General features: G+C 51.8%; 1 protein-coding gene and 1 long non-coding RNA gene across 2 annotated transcripts in view; both read left to right on the top strand.

Annotated features, from left to right (window-relative positions):
* The window catches only part of SMAD3 (SMAD family member 3), a 110,395-nt gene that overhangs the window by 35,617 nt on the left and 52,602 nt on the right, over window positions 1–22,176 (top strand). The gene's annotated exons all lie outside the window — the stretch shown is intronic.
* Window positions 13,220–17,944, top strand: LOC116664053. Its single transcript, XR_004320349.1, has 3 exons — window positions 13,220–13,816; window positions 16,258–16,506; window positions 16,686–17,944. It is a non-coding gene; the product is annotated as an uncharacterized LOC116664053 (long non-coding RNA).

Raw genomic sequence — 22,176 nt, 5'->3', positions numbered from 1 at the left:
TTTTGTGTCCGCATGTGCTTGGTGATACAAATCCATGCTAATGGTGAGCAGTTGCCCTTTTCCCAGCTGATTTCCCATCAGTCCCCTCTGTTTTGGCAGGTGTTGTACGCTGATAACCTTGGCTTAGGGGCTTGGCGCGAGGGCAGGGCTTATCCCGGAGCTCTGTATTCTGTGCTATCGTGTTATCTTGTTTCCTTGATGGTCATTGTGACACGCGAAAATACTTCCTCTGTGGGCTTCCCGTCACAGAGACCTTTGGGCGTAGATAAATACATCAGCCGCACTGCATGAGTGGAACCATTGCTCTTCGGAGCTGGAGTCTTGCTGACAGCCTTCTCGGAGAAGCCGCTCTGTCCCCCGGAACGTCGCGTCAGTCCGAGGACCAGTTTTTCCCTCCCTTCAGCACTGCTGTCTGCTTCTTGTTTGAGAGTTGCTGGGGGAGGACAGACTGGGGGGGCATCCCACCTGCAGGCTTTTTTGAGAATTTTATCTCGTGGATGTCCCAGGGGGTCCCTTTCCCTGATCTGCTTCCTGTTTTCTCCCTGGGGTCTCAGTATCAAGTTGTCCTCAGCTCCCTCTCACCTACCCAAGCCCTGCTCTTTGATCCTATGGCCAAGACCCCGAAGAGCGAGCCCTGGCCTGGAGTTTTTGTCTCAGCTCTGCTGTGTGACCTTGGGGAAGCTGCTTGATGTCTCTGATCCTCAGTTGGCACCTCTGAAAACAAAAAGGTTGGCCACGGTGCTCTCTGAAATCCCTGCCATCCGTGTCCTTCCCCTGCCATCTCCAGGGAGGGAGATGCTGCCTCTGTCCTGCAGAGGGACCTGAGGCTGGAGAGGCAGGTTGGTGAGGTCAGGCTGCACGTTCGTGGCCATACTGGAGATTCTGGACCCTGGCTTGTAGGCGGTGGGTCTGGGATGCTGAGAAGCTGCCGGGTGTAGTGTAAGCAGGGCCCCTCCGGGAAGCGAGTGGATTGTTCAGCCATGTGGACTGCTGAGGCACGGCTGAGCTTGGGCCGGGCCTCTGAAAGCCTGGTGGCAGAATTTCATGGCCTTGAAGAATGGCTACTGTATATACCAGCAATAAATATTAGTCACCCTGGCAGCCGAAGGAGTTCCCTGTGCTGCATTTATGACACTTCCAGAAAAGGGAAAGCCTTCTTCCCTGACTGGAGACAAGAGGGAAAAACAGCGATGTGTCTCTGGGCTCAGATGCCAAGAAGTTCTCTGACCCTGGTGCCCTGGCTGGGATCCCTGGGATTTCCAACCATCGGTGACCCCTCTCTGCCTGAAGCTGCAGGGGGCCTGTGACTGTCCCTTGCTGTCTCTCCAGGGCCGCCTCTCAGGGCCTGGCTTGAGCCTGCCCCAGATCTAAGCCTTAATCTGGCCTCTTCCCCCAGACCTCGCTGCCATCTGCTCAGCTTCCTCCTTTCCCAGTGAAAGGACCACCATCCTCTGAGTTGCTCGAGCCAGACCTTAGGAGGGGTCATCCTCACTGCCCTTTCCCCCTCGCCCTCACACTCCAGTGCATCACTAGGCCCTGCCAGTCAGGCTTCCGGGATTCCAGCATCCAGCTGCTCCGCGATCTCGACTCTGATTTCTTCATCCACATCAGGGTCTCTCTGGCCCAGCCTCCCTCTTAACTGGCCTCTCTGCCTGCACCTACCTCAGCACCAGGCCCACTGGGCAGCCAGAGTGATCTCTAAAATAATCTACATTCTGTCCTCTGGCATACCACTGAAAACCACTCAGGGGCTCCCTGTTGCCTTGAGGGTAAAGGTCCAAATTCCTAATAAGGCTGTGGGGTCTGACCCTAGCCTGCCTGCCTGCCCGCCACAACCAGCTCGGCTCCTTCTCACACTTCCTTCCTCAGGGCCTTTGCACATGCTGTTCCGGCTGCCTTCCCCCCAGTTTTCAGCTGGCTGAAATGAATCAGGTCTTGGCTTAACTATCGTCTCCTAACGGAGCCCCCCTGGTTCCCTCTCCTTGTCATTATACCTCCTGCTACATGCTCATATGACACGCTGTTCTTTTCATTTGGAGACCTTCCCCAAATTTTAAATCTGTGTGGTGATTTGTTTACTATCTGTCTTCCCCTTGAGGGCAGGGGTCGTCTCTTTTATTCACTATCCCCAGGGCCCAGGACTGGAGAGCCCAGTAAATACTTGTAGCCACGAATCGTAGGCAGAGGACATGCCTACTTGTGCTGCCATGGCCCTGGTGCCCCGATTCCCTTGGGATGTGTCCCCTGCTCTCTGATCCCCACTGAGTGGCCACTGAGCCCTGGGCTCTTCCTGGCTTCCCTCCTCTGGCATCAAAACTTATCAGTCCCACATCTCAAGTCTTTTGCAAGGTGACACTTCATCTGATTACCTAATTCACACTAAGGTGTTAATGGTGCTAATGACATAGTGTTTATTACCCCAGGGGATGCAAAATGATGGTATCAAAACATATCATTCCCCTCTGGTTTAAAAACTCTTCAGTAACTTCCCAGGGAGTCCAAGTGGAGCCTAGTCGCTTTAGCCAGGTTTACGAGGCCCCATCTGCACAATTTGGCTTCCGTCTGCTTCTGCAGCTACAGGTCCCCAAGCCTTAGTCATCTCCCTCTCTTCCACCCCAGTACCCAGCACAGTACCCGGCATGGGCAGGCCCTCAATAAATGTTTACTATGTGAATTTAAAAGAAGTAGATTTTAATGACTCATGCTTTAACCAAAGCCTTTGGGTGTAGTCAGTCAGGCCTGGGATGCCAGAGGAGTGACAAATGGTGGGAACTTCAGGCACAGCGACCACGATGGTGTTGGGAGGCCAGGAGAGAGGTAGCCTTATCTGAGTGGGGAGTGGGGTGGCCTTTCAGACCCCCTGCATCCTGCTCTCTCCACTGACCACACCGATCCCATTACTTAAACAGCTTGTCCTTCTGCCCACAATGAGGTTTATCAACTCTTTGCTTTCCAAGGTACCAGAGGAGGTGAAAGTCTTGGGACCACATCCTCCTCCTTGTCTGATGCAGTTTGTGGTCATCCGCAGGTTGAAACCAATGAAACAGCGAAGGGCTGGAAACAATCCCTGATAGGAGAGCGGCTTCCCCGGCCCCTCCGGCCCCCCTGAGCCCTGCCAAGGGCACACTGGTCTGCACGGCCCAATCCCTGTCGGTCTGGCTGTGATTATTGCATAGAGGGCTCCTTCCCTCTGCTGCAGCCCCGCCCCATCGTCATCTTTTCCCATCATGTGGACGTGGCTGGAGAAAGCAGGAAGAAAGGCGGGGCCGTTCGGTTTTGTTTTAAGAAAACCCTCCTTTCTGATTTGTGTTAATGTTGGGTGCAGAGAGTGGCAAGTGTTGTTTAAAATGAGCGGGTGATTTGGGCTTTGTCTGGTGTTTGGAAGGAAGGGTTATCTGGGCTGTGAGCCTTCTGTGACACTGACCTCTGGGATGGAGCTGCCCCCCCCTCACCTGGATGACCAACCTCCCGGGCACAGGTGTAACCTCCCCTCCCCCTCCCTTGGATCTGTCCTCCCCACTTGCCTGGGGTCATCTTTCTAAAGGACAGACCTTGCCCTGATACCTCCATGCTTCCAGCCATCCTAGCTCGCAGCACCTCCAGGCTACTTTGGCTTGTCCCCCAGGTCTGCATGGTGCCTTGCATCTCCTGACACTCAGCCTGGCCCCTGGTGGCTCTGGTAAGGAGCTTCCCAGCCTGGCAGCCAAAGACACTCTGAAGTTCCCTATTTGCTGCAGACAGACAGGGAGGGATTCACTTGGATGCTAGAATCGTCTGTGGAGTGAATAGTTTCAAATACAGCTGCCATCCTAGGAAGAGAGCAGCGAAAATCGCTGGAATTCAAACTGATCACTCTTTGCCCGTAAAGGTTGAGAGTCCTCACCCTGGCTTGAGTTCTGCATGCCTTCCCCATTCTTCCCAGGTTATTTCTTGCCTCCCTGCTCTGCCTCATGCCTATGGAATGTCCCAAACCTATGTCAGCTAGCTTCCTCCGTGGAATTCCATCTTGATCTCCTCCAGGAAGTGGCCTTCGGACACCCCTTGCCCTCAACCACTACCAAGTGTCCTTGTCCTGTGCCCTTGCCGAGCACAGCTAGGTCTCAGCACTCGTCTGTTTTGGGGTCTTTCTTTTCAGTCCCAGACAGTGAGCCCTTTGAGGGCAGGGGCTCCGTGGGGCTGGTATGTGGCTGGCAGGAGGCTGGCATCTGAGAGACTCCTTACATATCACTAATTTGGACCGCAGGGCAGCCTTGCCTTGTGTGAGCTCTGTTCTCTGGACTGCACTGATTCCAAACTGAGCTTTTGGCCCTTCCCTGTGCCTTGTGGTTTATGACTTAATATATTGAAATAGACACGTGTGCTTCCTTTTCATCTGGGAAGAAGGAGAAATAGTGGAAATCTAGAAACTTCACTGATCTGGAGGTTAAGATAAAATTAGGAAGATCAAAGAAGATATTACTTACTACGAATATTCCATAAATCTGGGCTTGTTTGAATAGGTTTATTTTCCATGGGCTGGCCTTTTTCTCACAGCTCGATTCTCCTTGAAGGCAGAGGGACCAGTTCAGATTCGCCCTCATGTCCCCTGAGCCTAGCACTGAGCCAGACAGAGGGTGGTCACTTAATGAATACTTCTCGAGTGAATGCATGGGATGAAAAAAATATGTGTTTTGGATTTTTTTAGTGCGTGGTGAGTAGAAAATTCCCACGGCTTCTTCGTTTGTAAGACACGATTTCCACTGTAAATTCTCTGTGTATGGGAATGCTTTTCGTGCAGAATGCTTGCCTGGACTGAAAAATGCTTTGTGGTAACAGTTTTGAAAAATTGAGTCGTGCTCTGATTGAACCTGGGTGACCTTGTGCGTGTTGCTGTCACCCTCTGGGACTCATGACCCTCATCTGTAAAATGGGTGGGCAGTGGAGCGGACCACGGGGCTTCCAAGAGCCTTGTGCTCTCCTGCCGCGTGCAATTCTCACATCCTCCTCCTTGGCGATTAGACACAGAGCGTGTCCCCAGGGTTTCGTGCAGAGAGCTGGAATTCTCCCTGTGCCTCTGACTGGGTTCCAGTGGGTCGAATGCCTGGTTTCTCAGGAGCGGAGAGAAATGTTAATGTGAGGTTAGGAAAGCAAGCCAAGAATCCTCGAATAATTAATATGCACATGCAGGGATGGGGAGGGAAACACGCTTTGCAGACAGAGGGTGAGTAAAGCCTGATGGACTGAGAAAGCCCCAGCGCTGAACTTCACATGACCCCGCATGCTGCCTGCCCTGGGGACAGCCGCGTGCCCCCTGCACACAGCCGGTCTGGGAGGTCAGCGGCCGCGGCCCCGCAGGAAGCAGCGCTGCCATCAGTCTGGCTGAGCGTGTGAAGCCGGTTTCCCGCTCCACGGCCTGGTTCCCACCCACCCGTGACTCCGGATAACACGGAACCACGCCCCCGGGCGAGTCGGAGTGCGAAACTCACTCAGAAAACAACATCCCAACCCATTAGTGGTGTCTGTGCAACAAAGAGAGGACCAAGAAGGATTTCTGCTTTTTCTAGGGGTTCTCTACTGAGATCAGCAGATTGTCCTTAAGGATGGTGGTACCCTGTGCTTTCTGAGCTCTCCGAGGTCCTCCGTTAATGAACTGGTGCACTCATTCACTGCATGGGTGTCTATCTGTGAGACCCTGGGGAATAGGAATAAATAAAATACTGTCTCTGCCCTTGAACTTCAATTCGAGTTGGGGGATAAGACTCATAAACATGTAGAGGTATCGGGGTCTCAAATCAAGGCATACACGACGGCACACCGAGAGAGTTACCACCTGCAGTCTTGGGGGAGGCACACTGCAGTCATGTAGCGCATTAGATAATTCCGCCGTAATAGTTAGCTCTATACGATCCACCATTTTTTGAAATAAACTTTATTTTGGAATAATTGTGGATTTACAGAAAAATTGCAAAGGTAACATTGAGAGTTCCCGTGTACCTCCTCACCTGGATTTCCCTGGTGTTAACATCTCACGTCACCATGGTGCCTGTGTCAGAAATTAAGAAACCAGTGTCCATGTGTTACTGTTAATACAACTCCAGACTTTATTTAATCAACCTTAAAAAAAAAAGAAAGCTTTACAAAGTTATATTGGCGTATAATTCATATACCATATAGTTCATTCTTTTAAGGTGTACATTTCATTGGTTTTTAGTGTATTAACAGAATTCCATAATCAGCACCAATATCTAATTTTAGAACTTATTTATCACCCCAGAAGGAAACCTCACACCCATCAGCAGCCACTCCACATCTACCCCCTACCCTCTAGTCCTGGAAACATGATCTGCTTTCTGTCTCTCTGAATTTGCCTCTGTTGGACACTTCATATTCATGGAGTCATACAATATGTAGTCCTTTGTGGCTTCTTTTACTTAATATCATGTTCTCAAGGTTCATGTTGTAACATATATCAGTGCTTCATTCCTTTTTTCAAATAAGATTCCATTGTATGGCTATACCACACTTTATCCATTCGTCAGTTGATAGACATTTGGTATATTTCTCCTTTTTGGTTATTGTGAATAATACTGCTGTGAACATTGGTGTACGAATTTTTGTGTGGTCATGTTTTCACTTCTCTTGGGTACATCTCGAGGTGTAGAATTACTGGGTCATTTATTACTCTATGTTTAACTTTTCAAGGAACTGCCAAATTCTCTTCCAAAGTGGCTGTACTATATTACAGGTCCATGTGGCAGTGTTTGAGGGTTCCAATTTTCCCAACACTTTTTATTGTCTGTCTCGTTTAGGCCTCCTACCGGGTATGAAGTGGTATCTCATTGTGGTTGTGATTTGCATTTGCCGAATAGCTAATGATACTGAGCATCTTTTTCATGTGCTTGCTGGCCATTTGTATGTCTCGTTTAGAGAAATGTCTGTTCAGATCCTTTGCCCATTTTTTCATTAGGTTGTCTTCCTCTTGTTGAATTTGTAAGAGTTCTTTACATATTCTGGATACAAGTTCTGTTTTCGGATAGATGTTAGCAAGTATTTTCTCCCACTCTGTGCATTGCCTTCTCACTTTCATGATGGTGTCCTTTGAAGCACGAGAGGTTTTATTTTTGATGAAGCTGAATTTATTTTTCACCTTTGTTGCCCTTGCTTTTGGTGTAATGTCTAAGGAACCATTGTTTAACCCAAGGTCATGAAGATTTACTTCCTTGTTTTCTTCTAAGAGCTTTGTAATTTTAGCTCTTATACTTCGGTGTTTGAACCATTTTGATTTAATTTTTGTATATGATAGGAGGTGGGGGTCCAACTTCATCGGGTTGGTTAGGCACTCTTTGAAAAGACTGTTCTTTTGCCACTGGATGGTCTTGGCACCCTTGTCAAAAATCAGTGGCCGTAAAAGTAAGGTCTATTTCTGGACTCTCAGTTCTGTTCCATTGATCTGTGTGTTCATCCTCATGCCAGTCTTGATTACTGTAGTTTTGCAATATTAATCAACTTTTTAAAAACGTGTTTTTTAATATACCTTGTTCTAAAAAAAAGAATATGAGGTAACTCTCAAATACAGTGAATAAAAACAGGATAAGAGACAGACAAGGAAATTCAGGGAAAAAGAGAAAAGGACTGGAAAATAAGATGAGATCAAAGGTAATGTTAGTATACAGTACTGCATATTACAAAGTATTGTGAAATTGTTAGATGCGGCTGGCAAATTTGGCTCTGAGCTTCCTAGCAGCCAAAGGTAAAATGGAAATGTGACCTCTGACAAGAGTAACGTAAGTGTCCATAAGATTTTTTTTTTTTTTTTTTTACTTTTTTTTCCCCCTGAGGGAGGAACCTAGTATTTTCAGGGACTTCAGCATGAGAGCCTTTCTCCTTTAGGTTCCAGGAACCAGAGTCTTGAGCACGTAACTGTTTCAGTTGTGTTAATCCTGTCCCTTTAGATGGATAGCTCTTTGAAGACAGGAACTGTGTCTTATTTCCCTCACACATCATGCCGAGGACAGGACATGGAGGTGCTTAAAAAATCTTGATTGACTTTTTTCTAAAGTTCACAATGTTTATTTCATCCTTTGCTGGCATTTCTCCAATTGGGTTAGGTTTCGTTGAGACTAATTTGGAGGTAGAGCAGTGAAGGGGTCGCCCTTCTGGGCTGCGCTATTTCTTGCATTCAGGTCCTGGAGAGCTGGCTGAGCAGCGGGGAGCACTGGGCGGCTTTGCCCTGAGAGATGGACGACAGCAACCTAGAAGGGCAGCGCGTGGCTTCCCCCGCCTTGGAGCCCACCCACCTCCCCACCTCCTCCGTGCTGGAGCTCCCTTTCTGCTCACTGTCTCTGACAAGCCTTCCAGCTTCCCTCCTGAATGGAAAAATCCACCGTGTGTGAGGGAGGTCCTGGCCCAAAGCGGTCAGCTTCTGGTAGAACTGGGGCCACCTGCCACCTATGGTTGTGTTTGGCACAGGCCTGGCCCCTCTACAGAGAGGCCCCACCCAGACAGGCTCCCTCACTGGGGGGAAGGAACAAGCCGCCTTTAACTGACTGTGTGCGTCGTGTTGGGTGGCCCTCTCCATCCCGCCCCTGTAAAGGGCTGTACTATTTTTCAGCAGCATCCTTTTTTAAAATTTTACTTTTTTTTTTTAATAGATTTGAACACCAGCCTCTAGGGGAGGTTTATCATTACTTCACAGGTTACAGATGGGGGCTCCGGGTGTGAGCTGCACATCTGGTGCCCTGCCGAGAGATGACTCCAGCCAGGGGAATCCTGACTTTGACTTCATCCTCTCCTTCCTTATCTACCTGCCCTGCCCCCCCCCCACCCCCAGTCTTCATCTAATTTAGGGTTTAAGAGTGAGAGGCCTGCACTCTTTCTGCCCTGGGCACCTTTGGACAAGTGAATGCAGTTTCCTTTGAAGTTACATTTGCCTCCTGGCCCCTCAGAGATCACCTTCTGCCCTGCCAGCCCTGTGCCCGGGGCTGAATCAGAGAAGAAGAATGTAGATGTTAGGTTACCGCCTGTAGCCGACAGAGAGAACGTTTCCATTCTCTGTCGGATCCATCCTGGGACAGAGGACTCACCCATCTCAGGGGGTTGGGTGGGCATCACCGTGGCTGTGACTGTGGTGTCGTCTTATTTGAGCCTGGCCGTGGTGCCAGGAGGCAGGGTGGGTGTGGTTAACCCGCCTGTGCCCACAGGGACCCTGAATTGCCTGGGGTCACCAGGTAGGTCAGGGTCAGAGGTAAGCGCAGAAGCCAGTCTCTGACTCCCAGCCCCTTGCTCCGCCCCAGCCTTTGAACAAAATGTATGTCAAGTTGCTTAAGCAAACTGAGAATTCCTGGAACTCTAGAGCCCTGAGGGCCTCCGGGAAGCGCTTTGTTACCTGCTGATGAGACGCAAGGAAAGTCTTCACTCCCACGGAAGTGGAGTCTCACCCACACTCATGGGTTTCTTTGTACCTCCAGTGCCTAGCTGTGTTCTCAGCCGTCTTGACCGTTCCCCTGACCCCAGGTGAGAGACATGTGTCTTCTGGGGCATGATTTTCTCATCAGTAGAGCGGGAATGAGGATGTCTGGTAACCTCTGTCCTGGAGTGATGTTGAGGCTGAAATAAGATGTAATGACGTGAACTCATTCGTTCATTCATTCACATCTTGATAACCTTCACTCTGCCAGGCTCTGGGTTCCGTCGTGAACAGAGACAGCCCCTGCCCTGAGACAAGACACTTGCAGTCTGGGGAACCCACATTGCAGACCGTGGGGGCTGTGAGTGAGGAGGACGGGGAGGGAGCCTGAGAGCTGTAGACAGGGGGACCTGAGTCTGGTTGGGGAAGGAGTGGTAGTCAGGGAAGGCTTCCCCGAGGAAGTGACCTTTGAGCTGTAGTCCAAAGGGGGAGTTGGGGTCACCAGAAGAGGTAGGTGATGAGCAGCCTGGGCAGAGGGAAAGGCAAGTGCAGAAGCCCTGATGGAGGAGCGTTTAACAACAGAGAGATGTCTGCCTAGAGGACCGTGGATGTTTGCTCTCTAGCATCTCCTGTTAGATTTCCTTCAGCGGGTCTTTTTGGAGCAACTTTTGGGTGCCAAGTGCATCAAGGTGCTGGGGGCAATTCCCAGATAAATCAGGATATGATGGTTGACGTGAGGGCCTCCAAGGGACAGCCCTGCTGTACGCATCTCCACATCCACAGAGCCTGGCACTGTGTGGGCAGAAAGGACCTACTGGACACGTTGCCCTAGGATGCAGATCCGTACCCAGCCATGCCAGGCAGCTTAGAAATCTTCCCCTCAGAGTACCACACGACCTCTGGCCGGGGATCTGCACTTTGACTGTCGGGTCCATCTTGGGACAGAGGGGGCTTTGCCATCTCAGGGCGCTGGGGTGGGCATCGCTGCGGCCATGACCGTGGTGTCCCGAGCAAGTGCCTGGCTGGGGAAGCACGCAGTGCAGGGGGGCTGCTGCAATTATGGTGGTGGTTATTCCTAGCAGTCCTGGGGGGTAATCTTCAAAGTAAGCACCATAGGAAATCAAAGAAGGAGGGTCCCTGGCGCCAGGAATGCCGGGGAGGGGGGGGTACCCACTAGGCATGGGGGAAATGGATGCGTGTTCAGTGAGCTGGGCACATGGTTTCTTAGCCACTGGGAAACGACCCAGCCTGCTTTCTCCTTCATGGTCATAGAAGAATCTTGTGACTGGAGACAATGGTGTGTCCGTTTTGGAAGGCTAAGGTCGGGAGGTAAGAAAGCAGATAAATGCAATGTTTATCTCGGAAAAAGTTGTGAACTGGCTTGGAGATCCCCACTTCCTCCAGGAAGCCGTCCTGGACTCCTTCACCCCATTCTCCTGGGCCCTCCATCTCCCCAGCACCTGAACACACACTGTGAGTTTGTCTTTGCCTCTCCTTTTGGAAGGTTGGCTCCTTGAGGTCTGGAGCTGTGGCTGGCCTGTCTTGTGGAGCAACTGGGGAGAGCCCTAATCCATTTTGGATGCATGAAGTTCTGGAAGCCTCACAGGCTGAAACACACTTAGCTCTTTGGACCTCAAAATCCAGCTGCTTTCCTGCCCGACTGGCCTCGCTCACGTGGTGACCCCGGGTTCTGCCCAGAAGGAGCTAGTTGGCATGATTTTGTTTGGTCAGACCTGGAAGGCAGAAGGGAGCCACTGTTGGTACCAGCGGGGCCGCAGCCCTCAAAAGTCCAACTCCTCCATTTTGCAGAGGAGGAAGCCGTGTGCTCCAAAGCAGAAGGGGTGGTGGGGCCACCCCTCGGGTTCAGGTCCCGGGCCCCTGAGCCCCAGCCCCACGCAGCCCTCACTGCATGGCATGGCCACCCCCTTTTGATCATTAGGAAGTCACGGGTCCCCAGGTGGGGTTTGAGCAGGTGGTGGTGGGTGTGAGGATGTTTCCCGTCCTGCTGGGAAGCCCTCCAAGCTCATGGGAAAGAGAAGTGGTTTATTGAGCACGGATTTGCAGACCTTCCTTAGAGAGCTCTCGTTAACTTTAAAATGCCTGCAGACCTGATCAAGTAGTGATGGTTTAGAGGGCACATAATATAAGCACAGCATATAGCTCATTTGTAGTCAGAACTTCTTAAGAGTCTGAAATTCAGGGGGGTAGGCAACAGCTCAGTGGTAGAGTGCATGCTTAGCATGCACGAGGTCCTGGGTTCGATCCCCAGTACCTCTATTTAGGGGGAAAAAAAGGGTCTGGAGTTCATTCTCTCACGGTGCTTGCGGCGGGTGCTGCCTGGCACAGTGTGCGTGCCCTCCCATGTGGGAATTGCAGAGCGAGGCCCAGTGGGGGGCTGCCCAGCCCCACCGAGAGCGGCGAGCATGAGTAAGGACAAGGATGCGCTCTCCTCTTTCGAGAGCAGGCTTAGAGTAGAGCAAAGCTAATGTTATTTTCTGCTAATAAATGGCAGTTCTTATTTTGTTTGATTTCTGGTGGCCTTTGATATTTGCCAAAATGGTCGCACCCCGTCACTGAGGAAGGGACTGGGCCGGGCAGACTCTGATCCACAGGCGTCTCACTTTTACACCAGATTAGAAGTTGTGGGCGGGGGCGATTAATTTGTCACGAAAGGCTCCCAGTCTAAATGAGGTCTTCTCAGGCAGTGCCTTTCTCCAGGAGGCTCTCATCCAGTGTAGGGTGCGAAATACCCTGCCAGTTTCAAAGAGCCGGGTAAGGCTTTGCGCCATCTCAACGTGAAGTGGAGATGCGGAGTCCTGAATACCTCGTGGGATAAAAAGGCTGGTTTCCTGAGCTGTCTTTCAAGACACAACCCCAAACGCCGCCTTCCGAGTGGTGCCTTCTTGGGGAGCCCTGGCCCCGTGAGGTCTGCCCTTTCTAATAGCGTCTCTTCATCAGGGTCCTCCTTGGCCCAGGGCATCTCCCACCGTGCTGTGCACAGAGGAGACCCGAGCTGATGCGGGTGCACACCAGTGACCGCGTGTGGAGTTCCTATCACAGGTGACAGAAACTCGGCAGCTGGGTGCTGAGATGCATGTTTGTGAGTCGTTGTCACAGAGGAGGCCAGGTGAGGGAAGATGCAAGGGTGGGATGAGAAGGAGGCCAGCACCCGAGGAATGGCCACGTTTAGGGGATGGGGAGAGTGAGGCAAAGCAAGACGGCGCCCGGGGACACTGGAGGCATGGGTGACGAGGCCTCGCAGCAGGAGGAAGTGAACAGAATTGCTCGTCCAGGAGGCTAAGGCGTGCAAAGCCCATGGTTTGGATTCTGTAACTTGGAGATCACTAGTGAGCTTGTTAAGGTGGTCACGGTGGCGTGCTGGGGACCGAGGCCCATGCAGCACGTCCCGGGGTGAATGGGAGGCGAGGAAGTGGAAACAGAGGGTATGAGTTAGCACTCCTGCTACGGCTCCGCTGTGCAGGGAGGGCAGCCACCGGGCGGGAGCTGGAGAGGGACCTGGGTCCGGGGTGACCCATGGATCGGGGGAGCCTTGGTGCTTTCACAGGCTAAGTAAATGGAATCATTGGTTAAGGAGACACATAGAAACCAGGCCAAGTTGCACTTGGACTTGCCCAAGGCACCCATAAAATTCAGATCCATCCACACTCGGGGGATCAGAGCAGATGGGTTATTTTGTAAGAGGTTTATAGTCCAAAGGCAAAATTGCCTAAGCTAGCTTCCGAAAGTAAAACAATCAAGGCAAGTTGGTACTATTAAAATGAAATAACACAGATTGGATTTTTCTAGTAACTTCAAAGGGTAAAGGCTGTGGGTTTAGTAAGCCCCTTGCATCTGTCTCACTAGGGGATTTTTTTGTTACTGTCGTTGCTGCTTTTTGTTAGTACCCGCCATGCACCTCTGGAGCACCCTGGGTGCTTCACAGGGGAGGGAGAGAGAGTGTGGGGTGGACTTTGCCCTGAGTGAGGCATGGAGTGGGTGAGAGCCTCCGGCGGCCCAGGGGGACCTGCCACAGCTTGGAGTCAGACGGGGTGTCAGGGTAACAGTCCTGCGAGCACTCCGCGCCGCGCCTTTGGATGTACCACTCACCTTGAAGGTACAAGGTGTGGCCTCTGTCCTGGTGACATTAGTATCTGAAGGGGGGGCCTGGCAAAATGTCCAAATTGAGGATGATCACATCACGAAGCTAAGACTAGGATCAGGGATGGGGTGGAGAGGGCGGATACGGGGGCAGGGCAGAGGCGGGAGGTGGAATAGGGTGGCCTGGGAACACTGCGTGCCTGGGGGGATGGGAGCCCCGTCCTGGGCGTGTCCCTGTATCTTGCAGGTGAGGAGTCAGGCCTGGAACGGCTGAGGCTTTGTGTGGCTCAGTGGCAGCTGCAGGAATGGAACTCAGACCTCCCTTGAGGTCAGGTGCGTCTTGCTGTTGTCCGGGGGCCTGCCAGGTGGGGACTCTGCCTCCCTTTGCGTCCACGTGGTGTCTGTAACACAAGGAACGACACTGGAGGCCTTCGGTGTCCGTGTCTGTGCAGAGGCTGTGCGGCTTCCTGCAGCCCGGCCCCCTGGGTCCCGGCTGAGGGGCAGCTGGCCGGCCAGCGCCACTGAGTCACCCTCTGGCGTGGGGCCCGGCGGGGATTTCCACGCGGCCCGTGTTGTCTTCTCGTCGTTTCCTGTCGGGCTGTGACGCAGGCCGCCTGCCAGCAGGCGCCGGGGGGCGCTCCCGCCCGCCCTGTGACCCCCCCAGCCGGGGCCCCGGAGGGGGTGGGGGACCCCGGCAGGGTGTGCCCGGGGCTGTGGGTGGGCAGCTGTCCGGGCCCTGGGGCGGCTGCAGATGGGCCGGGAGGATGGCTGCCCATCAGGATGGAAGGTCTTGCTGGGAGTGAGCGCTCGCTCAGGAGGACCGGGTTAGTGTGTACTTGGGCGTCGAGGGTCATAAAAACCCAGCTTGGCCTAAAACGCCCTCTTTATCTGCTGACAAGAACGTTTGTGAAGAAAAACACAATGTTCAGCCGTTCCATTTACACACTTAAGGGAGTGATTCCAGTAGTATATCTGATTTCTTGAGGTTTTTCTAAAATACCCAGATAGCTCTTTGTCAGCTTCTAATGCATCTGTTTCTCGATCTGAGAATATTCTGCTTAAAAAGAAAAATCTCTGCTGATACGATCTCTGTATATTCATGCATTTTTCCTCCGGAACTTCCTGCATCTCCTGTACCGTGCTAGGCAGTTTACCAGCGTAATCTCATTTCGTTCGTATCGCTGTAGTCGAAGGCTGTGTCATGTAGTATTGTAACCACTGCCCAAAGGTGGCTGTTTAAATATCAGGTAATTAAGTACTATTCTAGAATCCAGTTTCTGAGTCACGCGAGCCACATTTCAGGGCCTCAGCTGCCACATGTGGCTAGTGGCTTCCTCGCTGGACAGCAGAGAGGGGGACACGGTCATCATTACAGAAAATTCTAGTGCCGGTCGAGGGCCTGAACTTCCTAGACGAGAAAACGGAGTCCCATAGAGATTAAGCTGACTTGATCACATACAGCCAGTAAATGGCAAAGAGGGAGTTTTAACCCAAATCTGCCTATCCCAACATTCCTACACTTCGTTAAAAAAGAAAAAAAAAAAGGTGTGTTTATGATTACTACTCAGTAGCCTCACATACCAGTCCTTTGTGGAATGAGCAAATGAGACATTTTCATTTTATAAATAAGGAAACTGAATATTATACCTTTTTCCCCTCCTTCTTAGAGAAATTGACCAGTAAACAGCAGGGACTGTTCAGGTGTCCCAGGGGTGCTGTGAGGGTCCTCCTCCCGCCCGTCCCCTGTACCCCATCGATCCGTGGGGGGCTGGCTTCTGTTGGTTCCCGCATCAGAGTTTGGGAGTGAACAATCTAGGTCTGCTCCTCCCCACAGTAATCCTCTGGCCCGTTTCCTCCTTGAGAGTTTATGGATGTTGGGGATCTCGTGGGGATTTTTGCCTTTTGTCAGAGCCAGAAGAGGTCTCAGGAAATATATACTAGTTTTGTAGCCAAAAATCCTGAGGTGCAGGGTGGAGGGGGTAGGGTACTTTGAGGGGCATGTGATCAGCTAGGAGCTCGGTGGACACTGCTGGTTCTTAAACTTCTGTTGTCAAGCCAGGATTTATCTGATAATTTTAAAGTAATCACTCCCTGGACAAGGATGGTTTTTTTTTCATGGAGAGGAGACTACTGCAGTGACACGTGCCCTGTGGTCTGAGACAGCACAAGGGATGGAAAAGAACAGGGCTTTAGGCTCAAATCCTAGCCTCGCCACTCAGAAGTTATGGGGCCTTAGGCAACAACTTCAAGTTTCTAAGCCTCAATTTCTTCACCTGTCAGTTTGGGGTAAAATATCTCACTGGATTTATTTAAACTGTATCGTGTAAGAGATTTATAATTCCTAGAATATTGTAACTGCTTAATAAATGGTAGCTATTAATATCATGATAATATCACCATGCCCTTCTAACATTCTAATTTTATAGCGTGGTGTCCAGCACATAAGACTCTCAAGATACATAAGATGCCGCAAAGTTGGGGAACAGGATAAACTTACTTTGAAACAGTCTTTTAGTTACATTTCCAAATAATATACCTAGTGTTTTTCTGCAGCCTTTGGACTTCTTTTCGGCTGGAGGACCTCTAAATTCAAAGTGGTTTAGCCCAACTGCTCGTCTAAGTCCAAAGGTATAATATATACACTCCAGAGAGTCCAGAAAGTCTAGAAACAGAGGGCAAATAGTGTATCCTGTTTTCCAGCTTTTTGGATACCCTATGGAATAAGGCTGAAACAAATCAGTGGAAAATGGGTTGTGGTTGATTTTTATCTTCAGGCTTTTGTTCCTTTGAAAGAAAACACTGCTGGCGGCTGTCCTGCGGTGTCGCGGTGACCCGGCTGACCGTCCACCTCTGCAGATGAAGTGGCTTGTTGATCTCTGCAGTGAGAGGAATTCCCTTCCTGATCTGGGCCGGAGAGGCTGGAGGGATCCTTCGTCTTTAAGAAAAGAGTCTGTTATCTTTGGAGAAAACAGACTTGTTGAGGAAAAACAGCAGACAGATACTTTGTGAAAATGTTTTCCCAGGTAATTGGAAAAAAGAGAAAAAGATTCCTGGTTATCCTTGGTTAATGAGCATATGTGTAAATCAGAATGCCTCGTTCCCCAGTATCACAGTTGATCAGGGCCTCACCTGTGGGCATGTTTCTGTGGGAATTAAACATGGCTGAGGGTGAAGTTTCAGCTTTCAATTTCCGCTTTCAAAGGGATACCTCCAGGTGTGACCTTGGAGCTCCTTGAGAAACCTCACCTCGCTGTGCCCAAATGCGGGTGCATCTGGCGTGGTTGGAAGGAACGATGTGACACTGGGGCAGCCAGGGGAAGGAAGGCTGGTGCCCAGAAGATGGCTCTGACCTTGATGAATTTACCTGGGAGCTGGGCCTGGCTTGACCAACTCGGAAGAAACCTCATCTCGTCGGGGCTGGGAGTCAGGCCCGCCAGCTCGCACTCACTAACTAGCAAGAAGCTGAAACACAAATCAAGCCACTCGTTTATTTGCTGAAAAGGATAACCACTATGAGCTTCTAAGCAGGGCGTTCTCTCCTTGTGGGCACCCCACCCAGGAAGCCAAATGGTCAGAGGCGTGGGTGGGTCAGGATAAGGGGCGGAGGGAGTCATGGGAAGCAGAGTTGCTGGGTGGCGGGGGCATCCCTGCGTGCAGGGCAGCTCCCTCCCTGCTGGACGGGGTTGCATGGGCGGGCGCGGCTGGGGATCTGCCGCTGCACCTCGCAACCCTGCAGCTGCATTAGCCAACCGCCCACCTTCCTTCTTTAGGGATTAAGACCTGCGCCAGTGTGTGCACAGAGAGCCTTCTGAGGTGACATTGCCCATCTCTGCCTGGATCCAGGCTGTCTCCTAGTGGGATTAACCTGCAGGGCATCTGTTTATCCCCTTCCCTGGTCCCAGTGAATGAATGAACCCCTGACCTCATTGTTCCTGTCCAAGCCAGAAGTCAGTCCTGTGACCTGGCCTCAAGCCCGCTCTTCCGGCCCACCGTAGGGTCGCGCAGCAGGGCCTGGATGATACGAATGAACCACTTTTTCTATGGTTTCTCCTTCCTCGGGCCTTCTTAACTTTCATAACTCAACAGAGACATCTGTGATGGCTTGCGTCCAGAGTGCGTGGTATTTATTTTTGATTTGAAATATGAAAAGCATTTTTTTAAAAGACAACTGACTCTCTGAGTCATGCCCAGGGGAGCAAACGGCCTGAAATGTGAGCTGGTGCTTGCCGGAGGAGGAGGAGGAGGACGGGAGAGGCTGCTGCTGACCAGCCTGGCGCTGGGGTTAGGTCACTGCGGGGCTGAAGGGCACTGACCATAAGAGCGACATGTGGGCTAGAGCTGCTGGCAGTGGGGTGATTTACTGCAGCCGCTGGCCTCACCAGGAACCCCACATGCCGGGTTCCCACAGGATGGGACAGCGGGATGGAAACCCACACACGGGCCCATGTTGAGCAACCGTGCTTGTGTAAGAGTGATCGTATGTGGCAGGGTGGGTTACTTGGGGGGTGGAATTTGTCACTTTGCAGCTGTGCATTGGACGGGCAGCGCCTGGGTTTCTAGGGGGTTTGCTTTGGTTTTCTTCTTTTCTTCTGGTCGGCCTGCTCTTACCAGCAGCATGGTTTCAGAATGTTCATAAACTCCCATTTGTCCAGCTTTTTATAGTGTACCTTCCCAGCTTTCTTTGCGTCTCAGTGCCATCGTGGGAGGGAGGTCAGGCCAGCTGTTAAGATGCTCATTTTATAGATGATGGATGGGGCTGTGAGTTGTGATCCTTGGCCACTGTCCCTTCATGGCTCATGGTGCAAGGCCGGAGCACCATGCCCAGACCCCAGGCAGCTGGGGGTCCTGGGACCTCCCGCCTCCAGGCTCCCGGCCAGCTCCTAAAGATGCAGATTTCCTGGCCACTCCCTCGACTGGTAGCGGAATCCCTGGGTGCGGTCTGGGAATCTGCATTTAAACGTGCTTCATGGGGCTCCTTATCGACCTTCACACTCAAGTGATCCAGCGGCTGAGCCTCCCACCTCAGACGTGGAGCCTGTGTTACCACTAAAATCATCTTAATTTTTTATTCTATGTTCAGGGGCAGTCTCCTCGCGTGACATGCCGGCTCCCCAGGGACAGGGTCCTCCCCTGCCCTGTCCATGGCTGTGTCCCCAGTGGACAGTGCCTGGCACCCAGTAGGCCCCCAGTAAACACTTGTTGGATGGCTGAGTGTTTCCCTCCGCTCCGTGGCTAGTGCGGGAGAGCTCAGGCAATAGTCTGACTGGGCTGGTTCCAGTTTGCCTTCGGTGTGTCTCTGACTTGTGTGGCCTTGCTGATTCTGAGAGTCCCCATCCCCGGAATGGGGGCCAGCAGCCTCCCTCCAGCTCCCTGATGAGGGTCAGGCGAGCCCCCCACCACACAGGCTCACACACTCAGGGCGTTCCCACGTGAGATGGGCATTCGGCAGAGAGCAGTTCGCCCGGTGGCTCCCCGTGTCTCAGTGTGAGTGGCAGGGTCATCGTAGTAGTCAGTTTTTCCACTGCCATCAAATGCCATCCATTCAGCTCGCAGACAGACAAGGTGTAGGGCTGGACTCTGTGCCACGGACCAAACACTGGGCGCCCAGGCCTCCAATCAAGACCAGACACCAGCATAAACCCAGGTGTCCCCAACCCAGGGTGCTCTCCAGAGCCAGCTTTGTGAATGGATGAGTAAATATTTACCCTGTCTGAGGTAGAATGTGAGCCGTCTCCCCAGTGTTTTGTTTTTCCTCTGTCTCCTCCCTCTCTGCCTGCTACCCACCCCCACCCCCTTTAAAAAAGGAAACAGAGAGGTTGAGAGGTTAAGTGACCGGCTTGACACAGCCAACCATTGGCATGTCCCCTGGGCCTGTCTGAGCCCTGCTTCTCCTGCAGACGTGGCCTCCTTGGTGAAGCCCTCCCAGACTGCACCCCACCCTGTGCCCCCACCCCTGCTCCCAGCCTTTCCCCATGCTGAGCTCAGCCTGCAGGCTGCTTCTCCCTGTGAGCTCGGATGGGTTAGATAAGGAGAGACCTGTTTCTCATCCTCATCTGCTTCCTACCCTTTGTGGACAATGCTGGGCAGCTCCTGCATCCTTGATTTTGCAGGTCGTTTGTACCCTGTTTTGTGAATCCTTTAAGGTACAAGGCTATGTCTTCTGCATCCTGTGGAAGGCTTGAATGGACAGCCAGAGCCCAGAGGACAGTGTGGCCTGGGACGGGGAGGGAGGTGATTTTTAATGGAGCTGAGTTTCTGAAACTTGGGGCTGCTCATTGCAAGTGAGGTCCTCTGAAAAAATGAATCTCATTGGGCCCTTTGCTTTTCACCTTTTTTTTTTTGTTTCCAGTCCTCACCTGCACATCAGGCAGGAAGTTCATTAGGCAACAGGACAGAATCCACCTTCCCTATCAGTCACCCCTTTTAAAATGTGACTCATTCTGAGCTAACACAGCCCAGGCCAGACGTGGATAGGGTTATGCATGGACTCCGTTTGGTAGTGTGTCATTTCTGACTTGCTGGGAAATCCTTTGGTGTTGGTGGGGGTGAGGATGGGAGGCAGAGCATCGCTAGGGCTGGAGTTCTTCCAGAATGTGTGTGATACGGAAGCCTCACTCGAACAAAGAGTGGGGACTGCTTGCTTTCTCGTGGACGACGGAAAAGAGTCTGGATTTGGGTTCAGAGCAGCCTGGGTTTGGGTCCCATCTGTTGCCCCTGACCACCTGGTAGCCTTGGGCCAGTCGCTCAACCTTTCTGAGCCTCAGTTTTGTTATCTGCAAAATGCGGTTCCCGTAAGGATTAAGTGAGCTGCTGTATGTTTTTACCCACCGACATGGTTCCCGGTGCATGGTGACTGCTTGGTCATTTCTAAAATCTTAAGACTTTATTCATCAGATCCCTAAGAGTATTTCAGGATGCACCTCGAACATTTTGCGTTAAGTGCTATTGGGGGAAAAAAAATAAGAGCTAACAGGGGTCCTCTCTCCAGAAGGAATTGCAGCCTTCTTAGGGAGACAGTATTGCCCAGAGCACTAACTCCCGATCGCTTAGCGTCCTAGAACCGTGCTGTCTGATAGAAATGCAGTGCGCACTGCCTGTGTGATTGGAAATCTACTAGCTACGTTAAAACGCAAACAGGAAGTTGAAATTAATTTTAAATAATACTGTGTTTAATACAATATATGCAAATACATGATCATTTCAGCATTTACTCAATGTAAAGGTTATTAATGAGACATTTGACATCCTTTTTAAAAATCATACTAAGTCTTTGAAGTCAGCGTGTTCTCTCCACTTACAGCCCATCTCACTCCGGTCTGGCCACATTTCAGGTGCTCAGCAGGGGCGTGTGACTGGTGGCTGCTGTACCGGACAGTGAAGCTCTGGGATTTATTTGTTAGGTCAGCTAACATCGCCTGCACTTTGGAGGGGAATAATTGCGTTCACGGGGGCTGTGACTCGCTGTGACAGCCAGTGAGGAGCAGGGCAGGGCTGGAGCTCAGGTCTCCGGGGAGCGGGGGCCACTTGCATTTGTAGAGTGTCTCCTGTGTCCCAGGCACTGTGCTTGGCACTCTACCCTTGCTGTTCCAGTGAATTCTCTCAACCTTGCATGGTAGATGGATAGCATGGGCATCGTGACAAAGGAGGTAGGGGAGGCCCAGGGAGGCTAAGCAACTTCCCCAAGGCCACACAGTCAGAGGTGGAGTTGGAATTTGGACCAGGACCTGCTGACTCCAGAGCCTTCCATTCACCTGTCTGTTTTTCCCGACACAGAGAAAGAAAATTTGCACACAGCGTAGCACGGGGGCCACGTGCTCCAAGAAGGCGCTAGGTCACAGGAGGGGTATGATGGCTGGCCTGTTCAGCAAGGGCTTCAGGACATCGGTTCAGAAGGCCTGGATGTGCTTTGGTTGGGGTGATGTGTGTGTAGAGCAGCATTCCTTGTAATCGCAGGATCTTTAGCCAGTGGGGGGGGCGGGGCAGGTGGTAGCTGGGGGAGGTATGTGGAGGGGGCTGTGGGGAGCCGGTGATGGGCAGTAATTGTAGAGGCCAGCGTGCTGGGCTCTGCTCCCGCTGCTACCTGGGAATGCTGGGCACTTCAAGAGGCTCCAAGCATCTGAGACTTTCTGCTTGGAGAAACCCCAAGAATTTGGGGAGGCTGGGATTGAGCAAGTTATTAAATGCATGCGTGCGGTCATGCAGTCGCTCACTCACCAAATATTTATTGAATACGTGCTCCAGCAAGACTTATTGGGTGTTACCTTGTGCTGTGTGGTACTGCCTTTGACCTCTGAGGAGCCTGCCCAGCAGCGTGGTTTAGACTGTATGGCGCCCCTCTGAAGTACGAGCCTTACCCCCATTTCACAGGGCGGCAAGCTGAGGCTCCAAGCAGGGAGGTCTCATGCAAGGGCTCAGATGGCCATGGAATAGAAGATACGGGACCTCAGAACTAAGGGCGTTTGACTCTTGTCCATCTGTCTGTCCGCCTGTCTAGCCAGCGAGCAGGCATTGAGCTCCATTCCCAGATGTCTCGGGTTCTGTCTGCGGTGTATGTTTGCTTTGCTTGCTATTTGAGAGCAATCACAGCGCTACCGGATGGGGAATAGTGATTGATGTCTGCCCTGTGGGGTGCCACGCAGGGTGCTGGTCACCGTCAACTTCAGGGCTGCCTCCCAGCGCTGCTGTAAGGAGGA

This window comes from Camelus ferus, chromosome 6 (assembly GCF_009834535.1).
Source record: "Camelus ferus isolate YT-003-E chromosome 6, BCGSAC_Cfer_1.0, whole genome shotgun sequence".
Taxonomy (NCBI): Eukaryota; Metazoa; Chordata; class Mammalia; order Artiodactyla; family Camelidae; genus Camelus; species Camelus ferus.
The sequence above is the reverse complement of the archived record's forward strand: the minus strand, read 5'-3'. Positions and strand labels throughout refer to the sequence as shown.